Source organism: Cnephaeus nilssonii (genome assembly GCF_951640355.1).
Source record: "Cnephaeus nilssonii genome assembly, chromosome: 6".
Lineage (NCBI taxonomy): Eukaryota > Metazoa > Chordata > Mammalia > Chiroptera > Vespertilionidae > Cnephaeus > Cnephaeus nilssonii.
The window spans coordinates 72,566,389-72,588,911 of NC_137077.1; positions in this window are offsets into that span (position 1 = coordinate 72,566,389).

Consider the following 22,523-nt stretch of genomic DNA (forward strand, 5'->3'; position numbering starts at 1 on the left):
AGACTAATGGACAATGTTATATAATCTGCTGACACTAACGGATACTCCTGTAACCGTTCAAAGAAAGATGACAGTCTCTTAGGGTTGCTTTTAATAATTCTTTGGTTGAAAGGCTAGGAATACCCAGAAGAAAAACTGATGGGGGTATGGTTCTTTCCCTTTAAATAGCCCTTTTATGGGTTTGGGAACAAGTGATTTTTATTTGAATCATGGATTAGGAAAAAAAACTCCCAGTAACAGAAAATTCACTTCTATATAAAAGTAACAAATAAGATGAAATCATATTTTTATGTGACTTGGACATAATGGGGCAGTAAAGTTTCTGTCTTTCTAAGGCTTTTATCAGGTGTTTCTTTCCATGTTTGCATAAAGGTAAACTTGTTCTTAATCTTTTACATAATTGAATGATATGATTATTATTGCTTTTTCAGGTAAAGAGGTGTGGATTGGTATCTTTAATAATTCCTCTAGGAATGATTAACACTTTTTTTCATAATATCATGGTAAAATTTATTCACACTTCTTCAGTAAGTGTGGCTATTTTTTAAAAGCAGGTATTTAATCTTTCTAATTTGAAGAAAACACGTTTTCCTTCAGCTTAGCTGTCATTTTAAGAGAGTACTTGAAGAGCTACCTTTATATTGGCTATAAGATAAACTGTGGTAGCAAGGTATATGAACATCACTCTACTCTTATATGATAGTAATAGAAAAATAAATTTATTTTAAAATATATTGATAATATGTTCATACTGTCTATTGCAAGTATGACAACATGCTGTCCTTTCTTGTATATATGAATAAAAATTTAACCTTTGCTGTTGAGAAATACTGCTATGTTGTAGAAAGAGTAAGCAACCAGAGATGCAATTTCTGTTGTTTTAAATATAATTTTAAACATCCTATTCCAAAGAAACTTCCTTTTAAAATATTTATTTCCCTAATTTAAAAACAACATTTATGAGAGTTCTAAAACAAATTGAAACCTAATTTAGAATAAAATAGCACATTCATGATAGTGTTAGAAATAATTTTCTGCCACATCTTTGAAAAATATAAAGCAGATTTTTAAAAAATTTCTGTAATTTTTATAATTTTAATATTTGGTTAAACCACAAGTTCTAATTGTTTAGAACTAGTTCTGATTCTCATTGGGTTTGTTTTGTCTCCATAAGTACACTCAATGCTTGGAAGGGATGTGGCATTTTGGTTTTCAGAATTTGCCAGTAATGCAAATAAGACAAAGTCAGAGGTCATCTCTTTTGGTTACTGCTATTGTGGAGATACAAAGGAAAAATACTGGTCATTCCTATATTGGTCTCACATATAGTATGTTGAACATAGGAAGTCATTTTGTTAAAGGGGTGCTCTGGAAAATTGTAATTCAAATGAAGATAATAAATACTTCTATTTCTTAGTCATTTGTACAAAATGAAAGCTGAAAACTTTTCACATAGAATGAGAATGTTTTCTTTCAGCTAGTATAAAAATCTGTTCAAACTATTCGGTTAAGATATAATTTCCTAAATTTTCCTGACATCCCTGTCAGATAACATTTTATTATAAATACTAGATTACAACCCTGCTACAGCAACACCAAATTCTGTGCCTAAGACAGTTAGCTAAGTGCCTCAGTCAGGAGCTAATTTTTTATTGAAATATCCAATTAATCAAATCTAGGTATGGTACTGAAATTTGGTCTTACCTTATCCAAGTGAACGTGTTTCTCTATTTGGGAAATGTAGCTTTGCTGAATTCTAAAGTGCTTAGCGTTCATATAATTAACTATTATTTTTGCCAAAGGATATTATATAAAAGAAGTTGTGTGTTGTTTTATGCAATAGATAAATGTTTTCTTTTTATTTCTAAATAATTCAAAGATAATCAAAGATAAAATGCACATAGGCACTTAAACACAAATCAGAAGATTATTTAAGAACTAGAGGCCCAATGCACGAAATTTGTGCAAGGGGCTCTGCCCCTGGCCGCCGCAGTGGCCACCTCTGCCTCGGCCCCTGCTGCCGCGGCTTCGTCTGGAAGGTTGTCCAGAAGGACATCTAGAAGGACCTCCAGTCTAATTAGCATATCATGCATTTATTATTATAGATGTAAAACATTCTTAAACTGCAATTGGCTAAATGAGATGTACTATCTCTTGTCCTCTTCCCACACCCTCCCAGATTTCAACCATCTTTCAGTCACATGGCAATAGAGGGAGAATCAGGCAAACCCACCTCACACCATTGGTGAGAGTTGCCTGGGTGTGCCTCCTGGGGTCAGCACCTGTTTTAACTTGAGGCCCATTCCCTTCCTGTGCCCAGCCTCCTTGCTTGTCACCCTAGGCCTCGCTTCCAGCTCAGAAGCAGGTGATTGGATTTACTAATTGCTACAGTTGAGACTCATTGGCATATCTTCATTATCAAGAAGGCAAAAAGCACATGAAATACTCAGACAAAACGTACACACCTACACCAAACTTAGTATTAATACTAAGGGGGATATTAAATGTTACATAAATTTTAGGATAATTGATAAAATAGCTTTTCTTTCATGAAATTTCTGTTGATTACTCACAAGTGATCCAGGAAAAGGTGAGGTTGTTGTTAGTCATGAATCAGTATGACTGTTTTTTTTAAAAACTAATTTAAACAAGTTGATAAAACTCAAATAATTGTTAAAGAGAATTTCAGATCCTTGGATTGGCTTTAATACTTCCCAAATCCACCTGTCTTGTTATGAAGACCCTTAAATATTCACATCCTCATCCTCATCATCACACACCATTGACAACAGATTTGTTTTTCTATGGAATCTGTGGTACCATTGTGAAACCATAAGGCTGGTTTTAGGATGGATTACTAACAATCTATTTTCAAATATAATTTTATGTGAGAGTTGCTGAAAGTATAAACAACGTAGCATCAGAGCAGCAGGCTACACTCACTAAAATGTCAATTTAGAATTGTTTGCTCTTTCTTGAGAAGGAAAAATGCCAATTGAGGGTATTTATTTCCTCATGATGTCCTGCACTCCAGTATTGTATGCAATATAACGAGTGGATAGGCCCTTGTTCACCACCTATGAAAATGCTTACTTATGAGGAAAAAATATCATCAACACATGTTTTTTAGACAAATGACTCAATGGCTTTTGAAACAGAAACAGTGGTTTAACAGTTTACTAAGGCCTAACTGGGCACTCATACTTTGAGTTAGCAAGATTATTAAAAAGAAAAGTTGACACAGTTTCTCAGGAAAAAAGAAAGGTAGCAAAGCATTGAATCTGTTTCTGACTTGGAATGTCTGCCAGATCCTGGTTTACAAGGCTGGCTTTCTGCCTAATTCATAGCATTTTCATCGGATTTGAGGAATGAGAAAGTGTGAGCCATTGGGCATTAGAGACTCTTCCTAGAGCACCAGAATCTCTTCTATAAATAGAATAACATCATCAATATAAGGCCACAGTTTTTGTATTTAAGTATATATAAACCAAACCAATGTATGCCTAAAAGTGCTTGAGTTTTACCTATATGCACTTAGGAAATTCTTATGTTATGAGCTTAGATAATAACATAATGTTACAAATAACCTATCTGATTTTAGTGTTTTATTAAATTACTAGAGGCCTGGTGCACGAAATTCATGCACGGGGTGTGTGTCCCTCAGCCCAGCCTGCACCCTCTCCAATCTGGGACCCCTTGAGGGATGCCCGACTGCCCGTTTAAGCCTGATCCTAAATGGGCAGTCAGGCATCCCTCTCACAATCCAGGCCTGCTGGCTCCCAACTGCTCGCCTGCCTGCCTTCCTGATTGCCCCTAACCGCTTCTGCCTGCCAGCCTGATCACCCCCTAACCACTCCCCTGCCAGCCTGATTGATGCCTAACTGCTCCCCTGCCAGACTGATTACCCTAATTGCCCTCCCCTGCAGGCCTGTTCCCCCCCAACTGCCCTCCCCTGCAGGCCTGTTCCCCCCCAACTACCCTCCTCTGCAGGCCTGGTCCCCCACAACTGCCCTTCCTTGCAGGCCCAGTCGCCCCCAACTTTCCTCCTCTGCTGGCCTGGTCACCCCTATCTACCCTCCCCTGCAGGCTTGATTGCCCCCAACTGCCCTCCCTTGCAGGCCTGGTCCCTCCCAACTTCCCTCCCCTGCTGGCCATCTTGTGGTGGCCATCTTGTGTCCACATGGGGGCAGCCATCTTGTGTGTTGGAGTGATGGTCAATTTGCATATTACCCTTTTATTAGATAGGATAATGTTAAATTTAAAAAGCCAAGCAATCACCTCGAGATACACCTGACTTTAATAATTCAAGGAAGTGACATTTCAACAAAAAGCCATATACTCCTAAATTAACCAAAACTGCCCTGCTTTTTAATAGTGGGGGGAAAGAACAAAAATTACTTGATATTCAAGTTTTCAATTTTTTTTCCAAGGGAATCATATATACTTTCTGAATCACTCTTAGACACCACAAAATGAATACTGATGAGAGGAGAGAGCCGACTTCTCCAGGAAAAAGTGGAAGAGACAAGTTCTGTTATGCCTTTAAGAATCTGTCTCATCATTTATATATTGAATAGATAGCAACAGTTTCATTTCTCTTGACTTCTGGACTTTTAGACCTGTATGCATTGAAGCATATTACTACTCACTGCCAGAGTAGATTTGTTCAGCTCTTCCGCTAAAATGGTAATATAGCAATTTTCTTGCATTCCCTCTTTTCCTTTCTTATTTTCCTCCTGCCATTCCTTTTTTATATTTTAATGAACTATCTTCCTCTAATCACTAACTGAGAGCTTGGTACTCCAGGCTCCATACTAATGGGTTATTTTTTGTCAACAACCAATAAATGTATTTCTTAGTTTTTATACATTTTAGGTTAGTTTTATGAAACACATGCATAGATAAGTATGGGAGCAGGCTCTTAATTTGTTTATGTAACTGGTACACTTAAAGGGAATGTGCCATGATTTTAATGTTTTTTGTTTTTTTTATAAATAGATTTTTATTGATTTCAGAGAGAGGAAGGAAGAGGGAGAGAGAGAGAAACATCAATGATGAGAGAAAATCATTAATCCATCTTCTTTCTGCAAGCCCCCTACTGGGGATCAAGCACAAAACCCAGGCATGTGCCCTGACCAGAAACCAAACCATGACCTCCTGGTTCATGAGTCCATGCTCAACCATTGAGACACACCAGCCAGGCTAGTGTTTTTAAATTCTTAAATATAAAGTCTTACCTACTGGTCATTTCTAGAACAAAATTGATTGCAGAGAGATAATACAACAATATTTAAAAGTAAAAATAGCCCTGGTCAGTTTGCTTAGTGGTTAGACTGTTGACCCATGAATCAAGGGTTCCAGGGTTTGAGTCCAGGTCAAAGGCTTGTACATCCATTGCACATTTCCCAGCCCCGGCAGGTGCAGGAGGCAAACCGTCAATGTGACTCTCACATGGATTTCTCTCTCTCTCTCTCTCCCCATCTCTCTCCCTCTTCCTCTCTCCCTTCCACTTCTCTTCTCTCCCTTCCACTCTCTCTAAAAATCAATGGAAAAATATCCTTGGGTGAGGATTAAAAAAAAAAGTAAAAATAAATGACATGTACTACTAGGTAGCTTTTTTTTTTTATTTTTGCTCTTTCAATGATAATTAAATAATTGTTTTCATGGCAGTTGTATAGCACTATATTTAAAAAAATTAAATTGCCTTATTTGATTTTGATAATGAAGAGATTCTCCATTTTACAGATAAAGGAGACTGAGCAGTTAAGTGATCTGCCTGCAGTTACACACGTAGGAAGCCTTTTATAATTTTTCCTACAGATGCATAGGGCCTCAGCATTTAGAAATGAGGGAAAAAAGTATGTCTTTTAATTCTCTCAAAATATAAAAACTAGTTTGCTCTTTTTACCAAAATGAAAATAAAATTCTAACATTATACTGAATGTTGAATTACACAGTCTTTATTATTTTTGTTGAAAACATAAGACAATTTTAATAAACTGTCATTACTTATATTACTCTAACTGTGAAAAAAATTATATTTGTATTTTAAAATTATTGCAGGAACAGTTCTTTTGTGTTTTTTTTTTACTCAAAAAATTATAGGAATCGTTTTTAAATCTATAAAAGAAATCACTAAGCCTGAGTCACTAGGCTCAGTTGCCCTTCAATCGTTACTGTATAACTGTGACATTAGATGTCATTTCACTGTTTTTCTTATTTATAAACTATGTAGTATTAAGCCACTTCCTTGAGTACACAGAGATGTGGTTGGAATAATGTGTGTAGTTTATCACAAACTCTCCAATCTCATCATGTCTCATTATTTTTCTCAATGGTACTCACACATATAATTTCTTACTGTTTTCTGAATCTAACATTAATGGAAGTTGTTGAATCTACGGATTTTTTTTCTCTTTCATTCCAAGGTAGAAAGAGGTAGGCAGAGAATATATCCAAGCTCTGATTATTATTCAGCCCTAATGTGTGAAATCCATCAATTGGCAATTCTTTGTATTAAGACTCAAACACAATTGGGAGTGATTGTCAATTGCCATGCACATTGCAATGTGGATTAACATAATTGACTTTCTAGCTGAGCTGATATAAAGAAACAGGAGTTTTAATTGGGAAAGGCCTGTAGAAAGAATGCAAGATTAATGAGAGCATAGGATAGGTATTTATGGTGATTTTTGGACAAACACAGGGTAATCATATTCTTGTATTCTTAATATGTGTCAGCACCCTTCTGTGTGCTTTCCATGCTCCATTCCATTAATATTCCCAATAACCTTATGAGATTGGTACTAATTTACCTATAATTTTTAAACGAGAAAATCATAGGAAAGAAATAACTTGCCAGAGTCACACAAATATTATGTAGTTGGATATGGTTTCAACCCCAAACAGTCTATATTTATAAAGCCAATACCCAACCAGAAGTAATCACATTACGCTCCTCCCTGGCAGGAGAAGAGTACAGATGGTATCAAAGAGGTAGAGATGACCTATAGAGATTGGAGAGACATAGGCAAACTTTATCCACTTCATAGCAATGTGATCAAAACATTAAACTTGGAATCTTCTAGACCTGAGTATAAATACCTACTCTGGCATAGTAAGCTTCAATAGGTAGTTCATACTAAAAGTTTCATTTCAGGAAGGGAAATATAGTAATGTTTGCAAATTTCTACTCTGTTATCAAATGGCAGATCTTACCACTCTTGCCCTCCCCCCCCGCCCCCCCATTTTTTTGTTTGTTTGTTTGTTTTTGTTTTTTTTTAGTCAGGAACTCTTTCATTTGTAACAATGTCACCAAACTCAAAATGGTTTAAGGAAGAAAAGGGATTTTAGAGGTCAGGTTACCATAAAGTTCAGGAATATTCCTTATTTCATCATAGCTAGAAATGGAAAATCAAACCATCTGATCAGATCCAGACCTATTGCTTCTTATTCCTCCACCCACCTCCCCCACCTTGTCCCCACCTCCTTTCTGTTCCTGTTTGGCCAGTGGGCCAGTGATGAGCTTAATGGTTATATGATTACTTATGATTGCATATTGGCTTTGTAAACATAGACTGCTTGGGTTTGAATCCACATTTTTCTACAATTTAGTTCTACTTTTCTCTAGCATTGCTTTATTTAGAGCCATGTTCTTTCTTTACAGAAGTAAGGATGTTTCTAGTGACCATAAGCTTATATAAGAAAATGTGTAGAGTGAATGTCTTCTTCCCCCAAAAAATTTCCAGGATAAGTTTGGTTGGAACAACTTGGATCACTTGTCCTGAACCATTCACTATGATGAGGGCAGTGAAATAATGATATTTTTCTAAGCCAGGCCTTGTGTAGTCTCTGGATTTGGAAGTTAGACATAGCATTACTCATCTATATAGAAAAAGAGTTCTGCTTTTACAAGAAAGAAAGTAATTAGATTTAGGACAGGCAAAAGCAACACATGCGTACTAGCTCATTAAGAGCAATGGCCCATCAGAAAGGACGCTGGCTAGCATTAATGCTGGAGCAGGATGGCTCCGGGAGATTCAGGGAATTCTAGGGAAAGGTGCATAGCAGTTGAGGATGTGGAGAGAAGTGGCACAAGGATGGCTGTTCACAAACGGGTGTGGATTATTCAATAATTTAACACCGATATGACTATACCAGTGTGAAAAGGCTGAACAGCAGACAGAGCACGAGGGCAGAGTTGAGTGTCTTTAACTCTCATTGGATCCTTGCGTTATTGCCTTGGCTTCTTTCTCTTTTATTACAGAGGCAATATACTTGTAGGACTTGAGGATTTTTAGGGTCTCAGCCCAGTGGAACTGAGAGCAGCCAACTGAAGGCACTCATAGAGCCACCTGTATACACATCAGTACTCCAAATTTTTGTTAGTTTTGTGTAGGGAGTGTTATTTCAAGGGGTTTATAAAGTTTTATTTTATAATTGCCCTAACTGCATATGCATGGCTATAGATGCAATAGAATAACTACACGAAAGCACCGTAGATTTTCTCTTTGCTGTACCATAAACTGAAAAGTAATTATTTAGGAATTATGTATTTCTTCAGTAAGTGCCATGATGTACCTACCACTGCTTTGAATGCTGGGAAAATAGAGGCAAACATCAGAAAAATTCTTTGTTTTTATGTAGCTTGCATTCTAGGGGAGAATGCAGATAATTAAAAGCAACAAACAACAACAAAACATAACTAAGGCAGTGCAGTGTGAAGCATTGAGATATGCTATAAAATAATAAAACAGGCTAATGAGTAAAACAACGTAATACTAGGGACTCTGATCAACCAATAATATATAAGCTGAGACATAAAAGGAAGAGAAGTCAGCTATGTAAATGTCAGAGGCAGGCTTTGTAGATAAAAGAAACCCCAGTGAGGAAACTGCAGTGGGAATGAGTTTGGCTTACAGTACTTCCTCCCTCCTACCCAACCCATGGTTTTGCTTTGCATGGTTTCCCTTACCCAAGGTCAACTCCAGTCCAAAAATACTAACTGTAAAATTCAGAAATAAACAACTCATACGTTTTAAATTGTGAGCCATTCTGTGCAGCGTGAAGAGATCCTGTGCTGTCCCATTCCATCTCGCCCAGGACTCGAATCATCCCCGTTTCCAGCATATCCACCCTGTGTGCCATCACTGCATGGGAGTCACTTAGTAGCCATCTAGGCTATCAGATCACCTGTGGACTCCCAAGGTATCGCAGTGCTTGTGCTCCAGTAACCCTTATTTTACTTAGTAATGGCCCCAAAGTGTATGGGTAGTGATGCTGGCAATTCAAAATGCCAAAGAGAAGCTGTCAAGTGCTTTCTTTTAATGAAAAGGTGTGTCTGTATAGGAAAAAAACACCATAGTATGTATTGGGTTTGGTGTTGTCCATGGTTTGAGGTATCCACTGGGTGATCTTGGAACATGTTCCCTGTAAATAAAGGGGGACTACTGACTTGCCGTAGAGACAAAGGGCAAATGTAGCTGAGTGTAAAGATACTGGTTTCATGAGTTTGACCCTGCTTTAATATTTTAATTAAAAATAATCTACAGCCCTAACCAGTATAGCTCAATTGGTTGGAGCATCGTCCAGTGTACCCAAGAGTTGAGGGTTCGATTCCCTGTCAGGGCACATACCTGGGTTGTGGGTTCAATCCCTGGTTGGGGCGTGTGTGGAAGGCAGCCAATCAATGTTTCTCTCCCTGTCTCCCTTCTTTTCTCTCTCTAAGCATATCCTGGGGTGAGGATTAAAAAAACAAACATACTCTGCAAACATTATTAAGGAAAATTTTAAAACAATGATTATATATAATCTAAACATTATTGAAATATATTTGGTGTCTCATTCCTGCATGATATGATTTCAGACTGTACATATGCTTACTTTATTTTTTATGGTTATACTCATGGAATACATCCTATTTCTACCCTGTCTTTCAAAATGTATTTTCAGATGACTTATAGGTGTATATTTCATCCTCCATTTTCATCTTTAGAAGAGTAACTCCTTTTATATTCCATAGACACTTATTGTATATATTTTGTGAAATCTTAATAACCTTTCTTCTTTTGCCTTAATTTCTAAGGGAATGGAGCACATGGCCTACCCCAATTTTATTATTTCTCTGAATTAAGTGAGCACCTTGACTTGTTATCACAGTAATGATTTTTTTTCACTGTAATTTCCTTTTGAGTATATTTTTGATAATATCCTACAAAATTCTAATTTAGATTTTGAAACAAAAGTAAATAAACACTGAGAACATAATGAAACAAATTATTTTGTGTCGATTATCATTTAGACAACACAGGTCTCAGAGCATTAACCGGAAATTATTTTTCCTCTATCTAGTTTCATATCCTGGTTTCAAGAACTCAATAACCAAAGTCTACCTGGGTCACTCTGTGATAGTAAACTAGGTGCTTACAGAGGCATATTAAGTTTTGTGAGACTGCAGTACCCCTCAATGCACTGCAGCAGTAATGAAGCAGTAATTAAAGCGTCAATCTGAAAGGGCCCTCTCTTTCCCCCCTGAGACTCCTGTACACATTATGCTCTGATAATAACATATTTTGAAAATGGAGTTTTCTTTGCTGAGTTCACATAAAACAACCTGTATTTGAGCACAGCAAGAGTATAACAATGGACTACTCTGGTGAATAGGGGCATGCTCTATGCTTTCCTTATGTGTGGAGCCAAGGCTCTTTTCTAGCCTAAATATCCTATGCTTTAGGACAGTGGTTGGCAAACTCATTAGCCAACGGAGCAGCAAACCGCGGCTCGTGGCTCGCGAGCCGCAGTTTGCCGACCACTGCTTTAGGACATATGTACATATATATTTGCATATGTAATATATTTGAATTTTTTAATGTATCCAACCAATCCAGTACATGCAAGTTTTCAGGATTTCGCCATGCTGTTTTTTATCATTCTGATTCTCCAGTGCCTGGCAGATGGTAGGAAGAGAGCATTCTATAGAATGTTTATTGGATGAGTGAATGAATCCACTAACTTTATATTTTCTAATGTTTTTCAGTGACATCCAAACGCAATACATAGTCAAACACACATACACGCAAGATGAACAAAAATTCCATGAAATATTTCTTACTGCTGTTGTATCTTTATATTATTTTAATCCAAGTCTCTTTTTTTTTTTTCTAATTCATTAAAACATACTGGTCATGACCAACCAAGTTAATGTAACAACCTACTAATGGTTAACAATCTTTAATTTTAAATACTTCCCTAAAAAATGTTAAAGAGTTTTCAAAAAATTATAATACATTTAAATCGCATTAAGCATATGTGAATATACAGGAACTTGCAGTGGCTTATTTTGAATATAAGGTATTATCATACTGTAAATGCATATAATTTAATATAAATTTCATACCAAAATTATAATGTTATTGCTATATTTACATATAGGTGATTTTGTGTGAATTTGCACTGTTTTTTTATTTTTTCTTTAAAGCCCACAATAAATCTGGCACCAATACTGTTATTGGCTATTCTCAACCAAGTAGATCTATGTTGGTCTGCTACCTTCTGAGGAATTCAGTTAATAGCTACTAGTTAAAATAGCTATCAGTTAAAAGATATAAACTTTCCTGAAATGGTGTTAATACATTGCACTCTTTTTTTTGTTTATGAATAAACTTTATTTTTAAAAAATATTTTTATTGATTTCAGAGAGAGGAAGGAACAGAGAGAGAGAGAGAAATATCAATGATGATAGGAAATCATTGATTGGCTGCCTCTAGCATGCCCCCTACTGGGGATTGATCCAGCAACCCAGGCATGTGCCCTGACTGGGAATCGAACCCTGACCTCATAGTTCATTGGTTGATGCTCAACCACTGAGCCACACCAACTGGGCTGGATAAACTTTCTTGTAGAGTAGAGGAATATACACAGATATGATAGATTGTTTTTCCACCTTTAAAGTAGTGAGTGGAGAACTAGTCTTTGAAACCAACAGACAATGAAGACTGAGCATAAGTATTCAGGGTTTTGTGTTCAAATTAAAAAACAATACAAAAATTCTCAACCTGCCTCTAACTTCATGATGTAGAGATTTTAGTAGATGGTTTCTCTGACACTGTTCTATGCTAACATGTGAAGATCTGTGACCATGGCATTTCCCTACAAGGTAATTAAACAAACAAGTGGCCCAGCAAGAAATGCTCTTTTGACTTCCCTATTATCCATGTGAGTTTTCTCATAATGGTGGATAAGGTTGGAGATTATGTCTTTAATCCTTTAATCATTCATTAAACTGCTAAAAAATATTTACAGTACAAACTCCCAGACATTATCAACCACCTATACAAAAATGAAGTGTAGTTCAGTTAAAAGAGACATTGTAAGCAAGTAATGATAATATACTCAGATGTGAATTGTGAAATAATCAGGATAGTGTAGAATATGCTATGATAACAAACAGTACAAAAATCTCAGTGGATTCAACTCTTAAGCCTTACTTCTTTCTCATACTACATAACCATTGTGGATTATTGTGTGTGCATGTTGGGGTAGGAAGAGGTCTTCTGAGTTACAGTTATTCAGGGACCCAGAGTGATGAGGGCTTCAAGGTCTTATAACACTAACATCCTATATAATAAAAGGCTAATATGCAAATTGACCGAACCTCGGAATGACCGGTCACTATGACGCACACTGACCACCAGGGGGCAGACACTCAATGCAGGAGCTGCCCCCTGGTGGTGAGTGTGCTCCCACAGGGAAAGCACCACTCAGCCAGAAGCCAGCTCACGGCTGGTGAGTGCAGCGGTGGTGGTTGAGTTATCTAGAAATCTGGGAATTGTTTTCATTTTCATGTCTCTCATCCTTAACCCCAAATCCAAAATATATAATGTCTCAATCATTTTTGTTCAGAAATATCTTTGAAATCTCTAATTTACTCTACCTCCATTCCCCTAAGATAATCAAACCAACTTGCCTTCTCAAGTCTGGTGTTATTTTTTTTTAATTTTTAAAAAAAATATATATTGTTTAAAGTATTACAAGTAGTAGTACATATGTCTCCTTCCCCCCCCCATTGACCTTCCCCCAACCTCCCCTATCCCCCAGCACATGCCCTCACTACCCCCGCCCCCAGTGTCTTGCGTCCATTGGTTATGCTTATATGCATGCATACAAGTCCTTCGGTTGATCTCTTACTTCCCCTGCGCCCCCCTTCCCCAGCCTTCCCGCTGTAATTTGACAGTCTGTTCGACGCTTCTCTGCCTCTGTATCTATCTTTTTGTTCATCAGGTTATAATGTTCTTTATTATCCATAAATGAGTGAGATCATGTGGTATTTATCTTTCACTGACTGGGTTATTTCACTTAGCATAATGTTCTCCTGTTCCATCCATGCTGTTGCAAATGGCAAGAATTCCTTTTTTTTTTTTTTTTTACAGCAGCATAGTATTCCATTGTGTAGATGTACCATAGTTTTCTAATCCAGTCATCTGCTGATGGGCATTTAGGCTGTTTCCAAATCTTAGCTATGGTGAATTGTGCTTCTATGAACATAGGGGTGCATATATCCTTTCTGATTGGTGTTTCTGGTTTCTTGGGATATATTCCTAGAAGTGGGATCACTAGGTCAAATGGCAGTTCCATTTTTAAATTTTGAGGAAATGCGATACTGTTCTCCACAGTGGCTGCAGCAGTCTACATTCCCACCAGCAGTGAAGGAGGGTTCCTTTTCCTCTGCATCCTCTCCAGCACTTGTTTGTTGATTTGTTGATGAGAGCCATCCTGACAGGTGTGAGGTGGTATCTCGTTGTTGTTTTGATTTGCACATCTTGGATGACTAGTGACTTTAGCATGTTTTCATATGTCTCTTGGCTTTCTGAATGACCTCTATTGAAAAGTGTCTATTTAGGTCCTTTGCCCATTTTTTGATTGGATTTTTTATCTTCCTTTTGTTAAGTTTTATGAGTTCCCAATAAATTTTGGAGATTAAACCCTTATCGGAGATAACATTGGCAAATATGTTCTCCCATGCAGTGGGCTTTCTTATTATTTTGTTGATGGTTTCTTTTGCTGTTCAGAAGCTTTTTATTTTGATGTAGTCCCATTTGTTTCTTTTCTCCCTAGTTTCCATTGCCCTAGGAGCTGTATCGGTAAAGATATTGCTATGACAAATGTCTGCTATTTTGCTGCCTATGGCTTCTTCTAAGATTGTTATAGCTTCTTGTTACATTTAAGTCCTTTATCTATTTTGAGTTTATTTTGTGTATGGTGTAGGTTGGTGGTCTAGTTTCATTTTTTTGCAAGTATCTGTCCAGTTTTCCAAACACCATTTATTGAATAGACTGTCTTGACTCCATTGTATGCTCTTGCCTCCCGTGTCAAATATTAATTGAGTATAATGGCTTGGGTCAATTTCTGGGTTCCCTATTCTGTTTCATTGGTCTATATGTCTGTTCTTGTGCCAGTACCAGGCAGTTTTGAGAACCACGGCTTGGTAATATAGCTTGATGTGTGGTATTGTGATCCCTCCAACTTTGTTCTTCTTTCTCAGGAAGAAGAACTGTGGCTCTTCGGGGTCTTTTTCATATTCCAGATGAATTTTTGTAGAGTTTGTTCTAGATCTTTGAAATATGCCATTGGTATTTTAATAGGTACTGCATTGAATCTATAGATTGCTTTAGGTGGTATGGACATTTTAATGATGTTGATTTTACCATTCCATGAACATGGTATGTTCTTCCATTTGTTTATGTCTAATTCTATCTCTTTTTTTCAATGTCCTATAATTTCCCGAGTATAGGTCTTTTATGTCCTTAGTTAAGTTCATTCCTAGGTATCTTATTTTTTTGTGTGTGTGTGTATAAAAAGGCCAGAGATCTCTGGGTGTTAATTTTGTGTCCTGCTACATTGCTAAATTCATTTATTAGGTCTAGTAGTTTTTTGATGGAGTCTTTGGGGTTTTCTATGTATAGTATCATGTCATCTGCGAATAAGGACAGTTTTACTTCTTCTTTTCCAATTTGGATGCCTTTTATTTATTCTTCTCGTCTGATCGCTATGGCTAATACTTCTAGTACTATGTCAAACAGGAATGGTGAAAGTGGGCATCTTTGTCTTGTTCCTATTCTTAGGGGAAATGGTTTCAGTTTTTGCTCATTGAGTATGATGTTGGCTGTAGGTTTGTTATATAGGGCTTTTATTATGTTGAAGTATGATCCCTCTATTCCCACTTTGCTGAGAGTTTTTATCAAGAAAGCGTGTTGGATTTTGTCAAATACTTTTTCTGCATCAATTAATATGATTATGTGACTTTTGTCTCTCAGTTTGTTTATGTGATGTATCACATTTATTGGTTTGTGGATATTGTACCATCCTTGCATCCCCGGAATAAATCCCACTTGGTCATGGTGTATGATATTTCTAATGTATTGCTGAATCCGATTTGCTAGAATTTTGTTGAGGATTTTAGCATCTATGTTCATCAAGGATATTGGCCTGTAGTTTTCTTTTTTTGTGGTGTCTTTATCTGGTTTTGGGATTAGGGTAATGCTGGCTTCATAGAAAGAGCTTGGAAGTGTGCCATCCTCTTGAATTTTTTGGAATAGTCTGAGCAGGATAGGTTTTAGTTCTTCTTTGAATGCTTGGTAGAACTCCCCTGTAAAGCTGTCCGGACCAGGGGTTTTGTTTTCTGGAAGATTTTTGATTGCTGTTTCAATTTCTTCGGTAGTTATCGGCCTATTCAGGTTTTTTTTATTCTTCTTGGTTGAGTTTTGGGAGCTTGTATTTCTCTAAGAATATGTGCATTTCATCTAGGTTGTCCATTTTGTTGGAATAGAGTTGTTCATAGTATTTTTTCATAATCGTTTGTATTTCTGTGGGATCGGTTGTTACTTCACCTCTTTCATTTCTGATTTTGTTTATTTGGGTCCTCTCTCTTTCCTTCTTGGTGAGCCTGCCAAGAGGTTCATCAATCTTGTTTATCCTTTCAAAGAACCAGCTCTTGGTTTTGTTGATCTTTTGTTTTGTTTTTTTTTTGTTGTTGTTTTTTTGGTCTCTATGTTGTTTATCTCCACTCTGATCTTCATTATTTCCTTCTTTCTGCTTATGCTGGGCTTTTCTTGTTGCTCTCTTTCTAACTCTTTGAGTTGTAGGGTTAGATAATTTATTACCATTGTTTCTTGTTTTTTGAGTTAGGCCTGTAAAGCTATGAACTTCCCTCTCAATACTGCTTTCACTGTCTCCCATACATATTGGATTGTTGTGTTTTCATTGTTGTTTGTTGCCATGATGTTTTTTATTTCTTCTTTTATCTCTCTGATAACCTAGTCATTGTTTAATAGCATGTTATTTAGCCTCCGAGTGTTTGATTTTTTAAATTGTTTTTATTGTAGTTGATTTCTAGTTTTATGCCATTGTGATCTGAGATGATGTTTGTTATGATTTCTATTTTCTTGAATTTGAAGAGACTTTGCCTGTGTCCCAACATATGGTCTATATTTGAAAATGTCCCATGTGCACATGATAAGAATGTATATTCTGTGGCTTTGAGGTGAAATGTTCTGAAGATGTCAATTAATTCCAGCTAATCTAGTGTGTCATTTAGGATTGATGTTTCTTTGCTGATTTTTTGTTTAGAGGATTTTTCCAGTGGTGTCAATGGAGTATTAAAGTCCCCTACTATGACTTTATTGCTGTCAGTCGTTCCCTTAATATCCTCCAGAAGTTTTTTTATATATTTGGGTGCTCCTGTATTGGGTGTGTATATGTTTACCAGAGTTATATCTTCTTGTTGGATTGCTCCCTTTAGTATTATGAATTGGCCTTCCTTATCTCTTGTTATGTCCTTCACTTTGAGATCTAATTTGTCAGATATAAGTATTGCTACCCCAGCTCTTTTTTTTTCATTTCCATTCGCCTGAAATACCTTTTTCCATCCTTTCACCATTAGTCTGTGTGAGTCCTTTTTTCTGAGGTAGGTTTCCTGTAGACAGCAGATATATGGGTCATGTTTTCTTATTCACTCACCTACCCTATGTCTATTGATTGGGGCATTTACATTTAAAGTTATTATTGATAAGTACTTGTTTGTCGCCATTTTTATTTTTTATGCCTGTGTTCCTTCTTTGCTTCCTATTTCTTCTTTTTACAGCAGACCCTTTAGCATTTCTTGCATTTCTCATTTAGAGGTGATAAACTCCCTTAGTCCTTTTTTGTCTGTGAAGCTCCTTATTTCACCCTCAATTCTGATTGATAGCCTTGTTGGGTACAGTATTCTTGGATTCAGCCCCTTCCTTTGCATGACTTTGTATATTTCATTCCATTTCCTTCTGGCCTGATGTGTTTCTGTTGAGAAATCCTTTGCTAGTCTGATGGGGGATCCTTTGTAGGTAACTTTCTGTCTCTCTCTGGCTGCTTTTAAGGATCTTACTTTGTCGTTGGTGTTTGCCAATTTAATTATAATGTGCCTTGGCATTGGTCTTTTGGATTTCATTTTGTTTGGGACTCTGTGAGCTTCTTGGACTTGTGTGAGTTTTTTCTTCCCTATATCAGGGAAGTTCTCTGTCATTATTTCTTCAAACAGTTTTTCTATTCCTTGCAAGGTCTCCTCTCCTTTTGACACCCCTATTATTCAGATGTTGTTTCATTTCGTGTTGTCGTAAAGTTTCCTTAGGCGCTCCTCTTGTTTTTTAAGCTTTTTTTCTAGAAGCTGCTCTGCTTGGGTATTTTTCCAACCTTGTCTTCTAGCTCACTGATGTAGTCCTTCTCTTTTCTAGTCTACTGTTGATGCTTTCTATTGAGTTCTTTAGTGCTGTGATGTCATTTTTCATTTCTTCTTGGTTCTTTTTCATTTCCTCTTGGTTCTTACACATATTGTTGAATTTGTCTTCCAACCTTTTCAGTGACCTTATGACCATTTCTCTGAATTCTTTCTCTGACATATTGCTTGCCTCTATTTCGTTTACTTCCTTTTCTGGTGATGCCTCATTTTCTTTCGTATGTGGGCTGTTTCTTTGTCTTTCCATGATCTCTCCTCTCCGGGTGTCTGGTTGTGTAGCTCGCTCTCTCCTGCGTTGACTTAAAGGCACAAAATACAACAAAAGAAGGCACAATGCACAAGGCACTGAACACAAATGTATTCACAATACTAATAACCCCAAATATAGATGACCACCAGAGAAAAGAGAATTAGGAGATAAAAAAAAAGAAAAAAAAAAGAGTGCAACAATGATATTGAGAAAAGGAAAAAAAGTAAGAGAGAAAAGAAAGAGAATAAAAAAGAAGGGGTAAAAACTATTTATATGGGGAGAAAACTCCAATAGAACTAATCCAAAAAAATGCAAACAACTAACACTCAGATATGAATGCAAACTACAAACAATAACTAATAACAAGTGAGGAGAGGAAAAACAGAAGCAAAATAAGAGAGACAATCACACAAACAAACAAAAAAAACAATCTAATCCACAATCAAACTAACAACAATAGGACAGAGAGAAAGAAGGGCAAAACAAAGCAAAATAAGAGTCAGTTTGTGATTCAACCCCTGAGTGGCAGTGTTTCTGTATTGACATCTGGGGCTATAAGTCCTCTCTACCCAGTATTGAGAATTTGTTTTCCCTGCTGCACTTAATACTGGTTTTGGGGTATGGACTGCCCCAGAGCTGGTTTTCTGATCGTTTCTCCCCACTCTGATCTCCTGGTTCCACAAAAACAACTTTCCCCTGCAGTCTCTGAGAGTGTTTTTAATTGGGTGATCCTATATACTGGGCTTAGTAATCAAAAGCAAGGATTTAAAGAGAAAAAAGAGCCAGAGTAAGTACGCAAACTCGTGACTTTTTTACCCTGGCACTGCGCGCGACTCTGCTCCCATCTCTGTGCACATCTTTTTCCCCTGGCACAGCGCAGCCGATTTACTGGTAAAGCTTCAGGCTGCCTTTTTGTGCCCAGCCCAGCTATGGGTTGATTTCTAGAGTTCCCTTCTGTCAGCAGCCCTGTGGACCCCCTTCCACATTCGCATACTATGCTGGCCCCAACATCTGCGGATTTTGTGGGGCCAGACTTCCTCTGAACCTCTAGATTCCACTGTGCACATTTTTCCCTCCAGTCTGGATCTCAGACCTCACCTTTCTCTGGTCAAAATCTGACCTTTCCATGGGAAGGTGCAGAGCTCACTTCTTGAGACCCAGTGTTTGTGGGTTCGCAGCTGGTCCTGGGTGTTGTGGTTGTAGGGTCCCGGGAGGTATCCGATTCTTCCCTATTGAAGGTAAGGCTAGGCTTCTGATCACAGTCACTCTCCCCTTCAAGATGGCGCAGTCTCTGTGACAGAGGTGGTCACTCTGGGAGAGATTTCAACAGAAGTGGAGCCTGCCCGGTCAGGGGAGCCCAGTCTGGCAGTCCACAACAGTCCCTTGGAATATAGCTCTCCCTCACTCACAAATAGACACTCCCCGTACATCCACACACTCTCCTTTTGTTCTCTCACTCACACACTATCTTACAGCCTGCCTTCCTGTCAGCAGCCATCTTCCTCTACCATGACTGCTGTTCTTAACTTGACACTCAAGTCCATGCAATATTGGCTCCTGCTATTCACCAGCCTAATTCATCGTATCAGTCCTCTCATTCTCATATTCTGGGCACATTGGCCTTCTTTCAAGTTTTACTATTTCACAGGCCTTCTTGCCTCAGGGGTCTAGCACAATCTGCTCCCTGTGCTTGGGAGTCCAACGGAATGTATGCACTATTGGCAGACACTAACACATTAATCAATAATGTAATATGGCTGGCTATTTAAAAATAAGTGTCTATTATTTATTTCTGAAGGTAAATGTCTAGTTCCTCCATATTATAAGAGTATGAATATGTCACTTTTGAAAATTTCTGCAGAACTGTCAAGAATTAGCAAGTTGTGTGTACTAGGAAGGGATTTGAAGAGTAATTGAAACTTTTTTTTCATGTTTTGGGAAACCCTAAGCAGAATTTAAGTTTGGAGATATTAAATACTTAAGTACATTTAAATAGGAAATGTATTTATAAATTCATAACTTACAGGTGAGAATAATGATGAGACTAAGTGGAAGGAAATCTGAAGTGGGTTGTAGAGGAGTGCTTTAACTATATATTGGAACCTTGACCTCCTGGTTCATAGGTTGATGCTCAACCACTGAGCACACCGGCCAGGCTTATATTGCTAAATTTTTAACCTTAGGATTTTTTCCCAATTATTTTGGCAATGTGTTTTCTCAGAATCATGGCATCATAGATTTTTGTTGTTGTTGTTTGTTTCTTTTCCTTGTAATGGGAACACTCTGTGATCTTACATCCTCTGGGTGTGAAAACATATTTTCAGAAAATGTCTGAAAAAATTCAGTGAGAAATAAATCTTCTAGCTAAAGCAAAAATACTGAGACGTTTTTACATCTCTGAGGACTGATTACTAATTTGAGAATAACAAAAAATTCTGGTATTTATATTTTTATACTTTAAACAACATTAGATTAAAATTATAGCAGTGAAGAATTAATGTTTATCTTTACATTGTAAAAATCATATTGAACTTTAGTGCTCTATGAGTACAGGAATCATTTCTGCATTGTTTCTAATTATATCCTCAGTGTTGACTGAGTTGGCAGTGCTTAGCACTTACTATGCAAGCACTTAAAAACCTTTGGTGGATATTGCTGGATGAATCATCCCTTTATATTTTTTTCATTTAGTTCTCACACATTTCTATTTTTCTTAAAACTAATATAGTAACTTAATGTGTGGCCTTGATAATAAGAGTCTTCATGACTGGAATTAGTTATGGTTGATTCTAGTTTTCATACAAGTTAAAATATGACTTATCTTCTTTTGTCAGTCTTCACTTCCCAAGAATAAATTGGCCAGGTAGTTCACTATGAAGTTCCAAATGAATGTGTGCTAATTTAAGTGTTCATTTTGTGGTAGATAATAAAAGTAAAAGCATATTATGTAACAACTAGAGGCCTGGTACACGAATTTATGCACGGGTGGGGCCCCTCCCGACTGATCGGGGCTATCTTGCCCAGTCCCGATCAGGGCTGATCGGCCAGGGGAAGGACGGCAGGAGGTTGGCTGGTCATGGGAGGTTGGCTGTGGGAGGCACACTGACCACCAGGGGGCAGCTCCTGCATTGAGCGTCTGCCCCCTGGTGGTCAGTGCGTGTCATAGCTACCGGCCGGTCGTGCGGTCGCAATGGTCACTTAGGCTTTTATATATATAGATATATGCCAATTCCACTTTAATAAGACCACTATTTTATATTATTTGGGTCAATGCAAACTATCTTTGAAATATATAATCATTCTTTTGCATTATCTTTTCCCTTTCATCTACTCTCCACCTTTTTCTTCCTTCTATTTTTAACTGTTTCCTCAATGGTCATAAATCTCTTGCATTCAAAGCACAGAAGTGTTCTATTACTGAAAAACAGATATTCTCTCTATATAGGTATGATTCTCAATATATGTTTAATACTCTACATTGGAAACTGGTAATTTTAAGAAAAATCTGTTTTATTGCTATAAAGAACAGTGTTTTTAAATAAACATTTAAACTTGAGTTTTGAATGAAATATTTTAGCTTTATTTTGATTTTGAATGAAAATGTATTTCATAAAAATATTTAAAATATTCAGATAATAAAAAAAATAAGTGAATTGAAAAATGTATTCTTTCAGATCCCTCATTATCTTCCCAGAGGCAACACTCTTAACAGCTTTTAATTCCCTCAAACAGAATTATTATGGCCGTATGCAAAGATACATTACATTTAAAATATAAAATTACTACTCTATTATATATGCAATGTTCTGCATATTTTGTTATTAGATGATTTTATTTATATTGGATAATATTTTATTTCCTACAAACCAATTATTTTATAATATATATATTTATTATTAGGAAGAGTTATATCTATTGCTTTTAGTTAACATAAAATAATTTTATAAGATATGTTAATTGCAAGTGATTCAGTTTAACTTTTAGCTGATTTAGTTTTATGATTTTAAGTATTTTCTTATATAATTTGTGATGGTTTTGACAATATACATGACACATATTACATTATTTTATAGATTTGAGCATAGTTAAGTATTTTATTCATATTGTATTTTCATGTTAATATATTACTAGAGTATCTTATTTAAATTAGCATTAAATTAGAGATAATAATATTTTATGCCTTTTAAAATTTTTGAGTACCTATATAAGTTCAGAAACAATTATAAATAAAAATTTATAATCATATTTAATGTGTTTAAGTAAAATGTTTGGTTTGGGACTACAATATGTTAATTTCAAGGATTTTAAAGTATTTCAAAATGTAAAATTGTTAAGAAAAATTTTGCACATTTTAGCTACATAAATACTTTAGAACTAAAATAAAGGATGTGAAAGTTGTGTGAGGAATATGAAGATTTAGGGGTCTTTACAAAATTTATTTAATAATATCTTACCCCTAGAGAGCTTTAATTATGTCAGGTGCTATTCTAAATATTTTTGTGTATTACT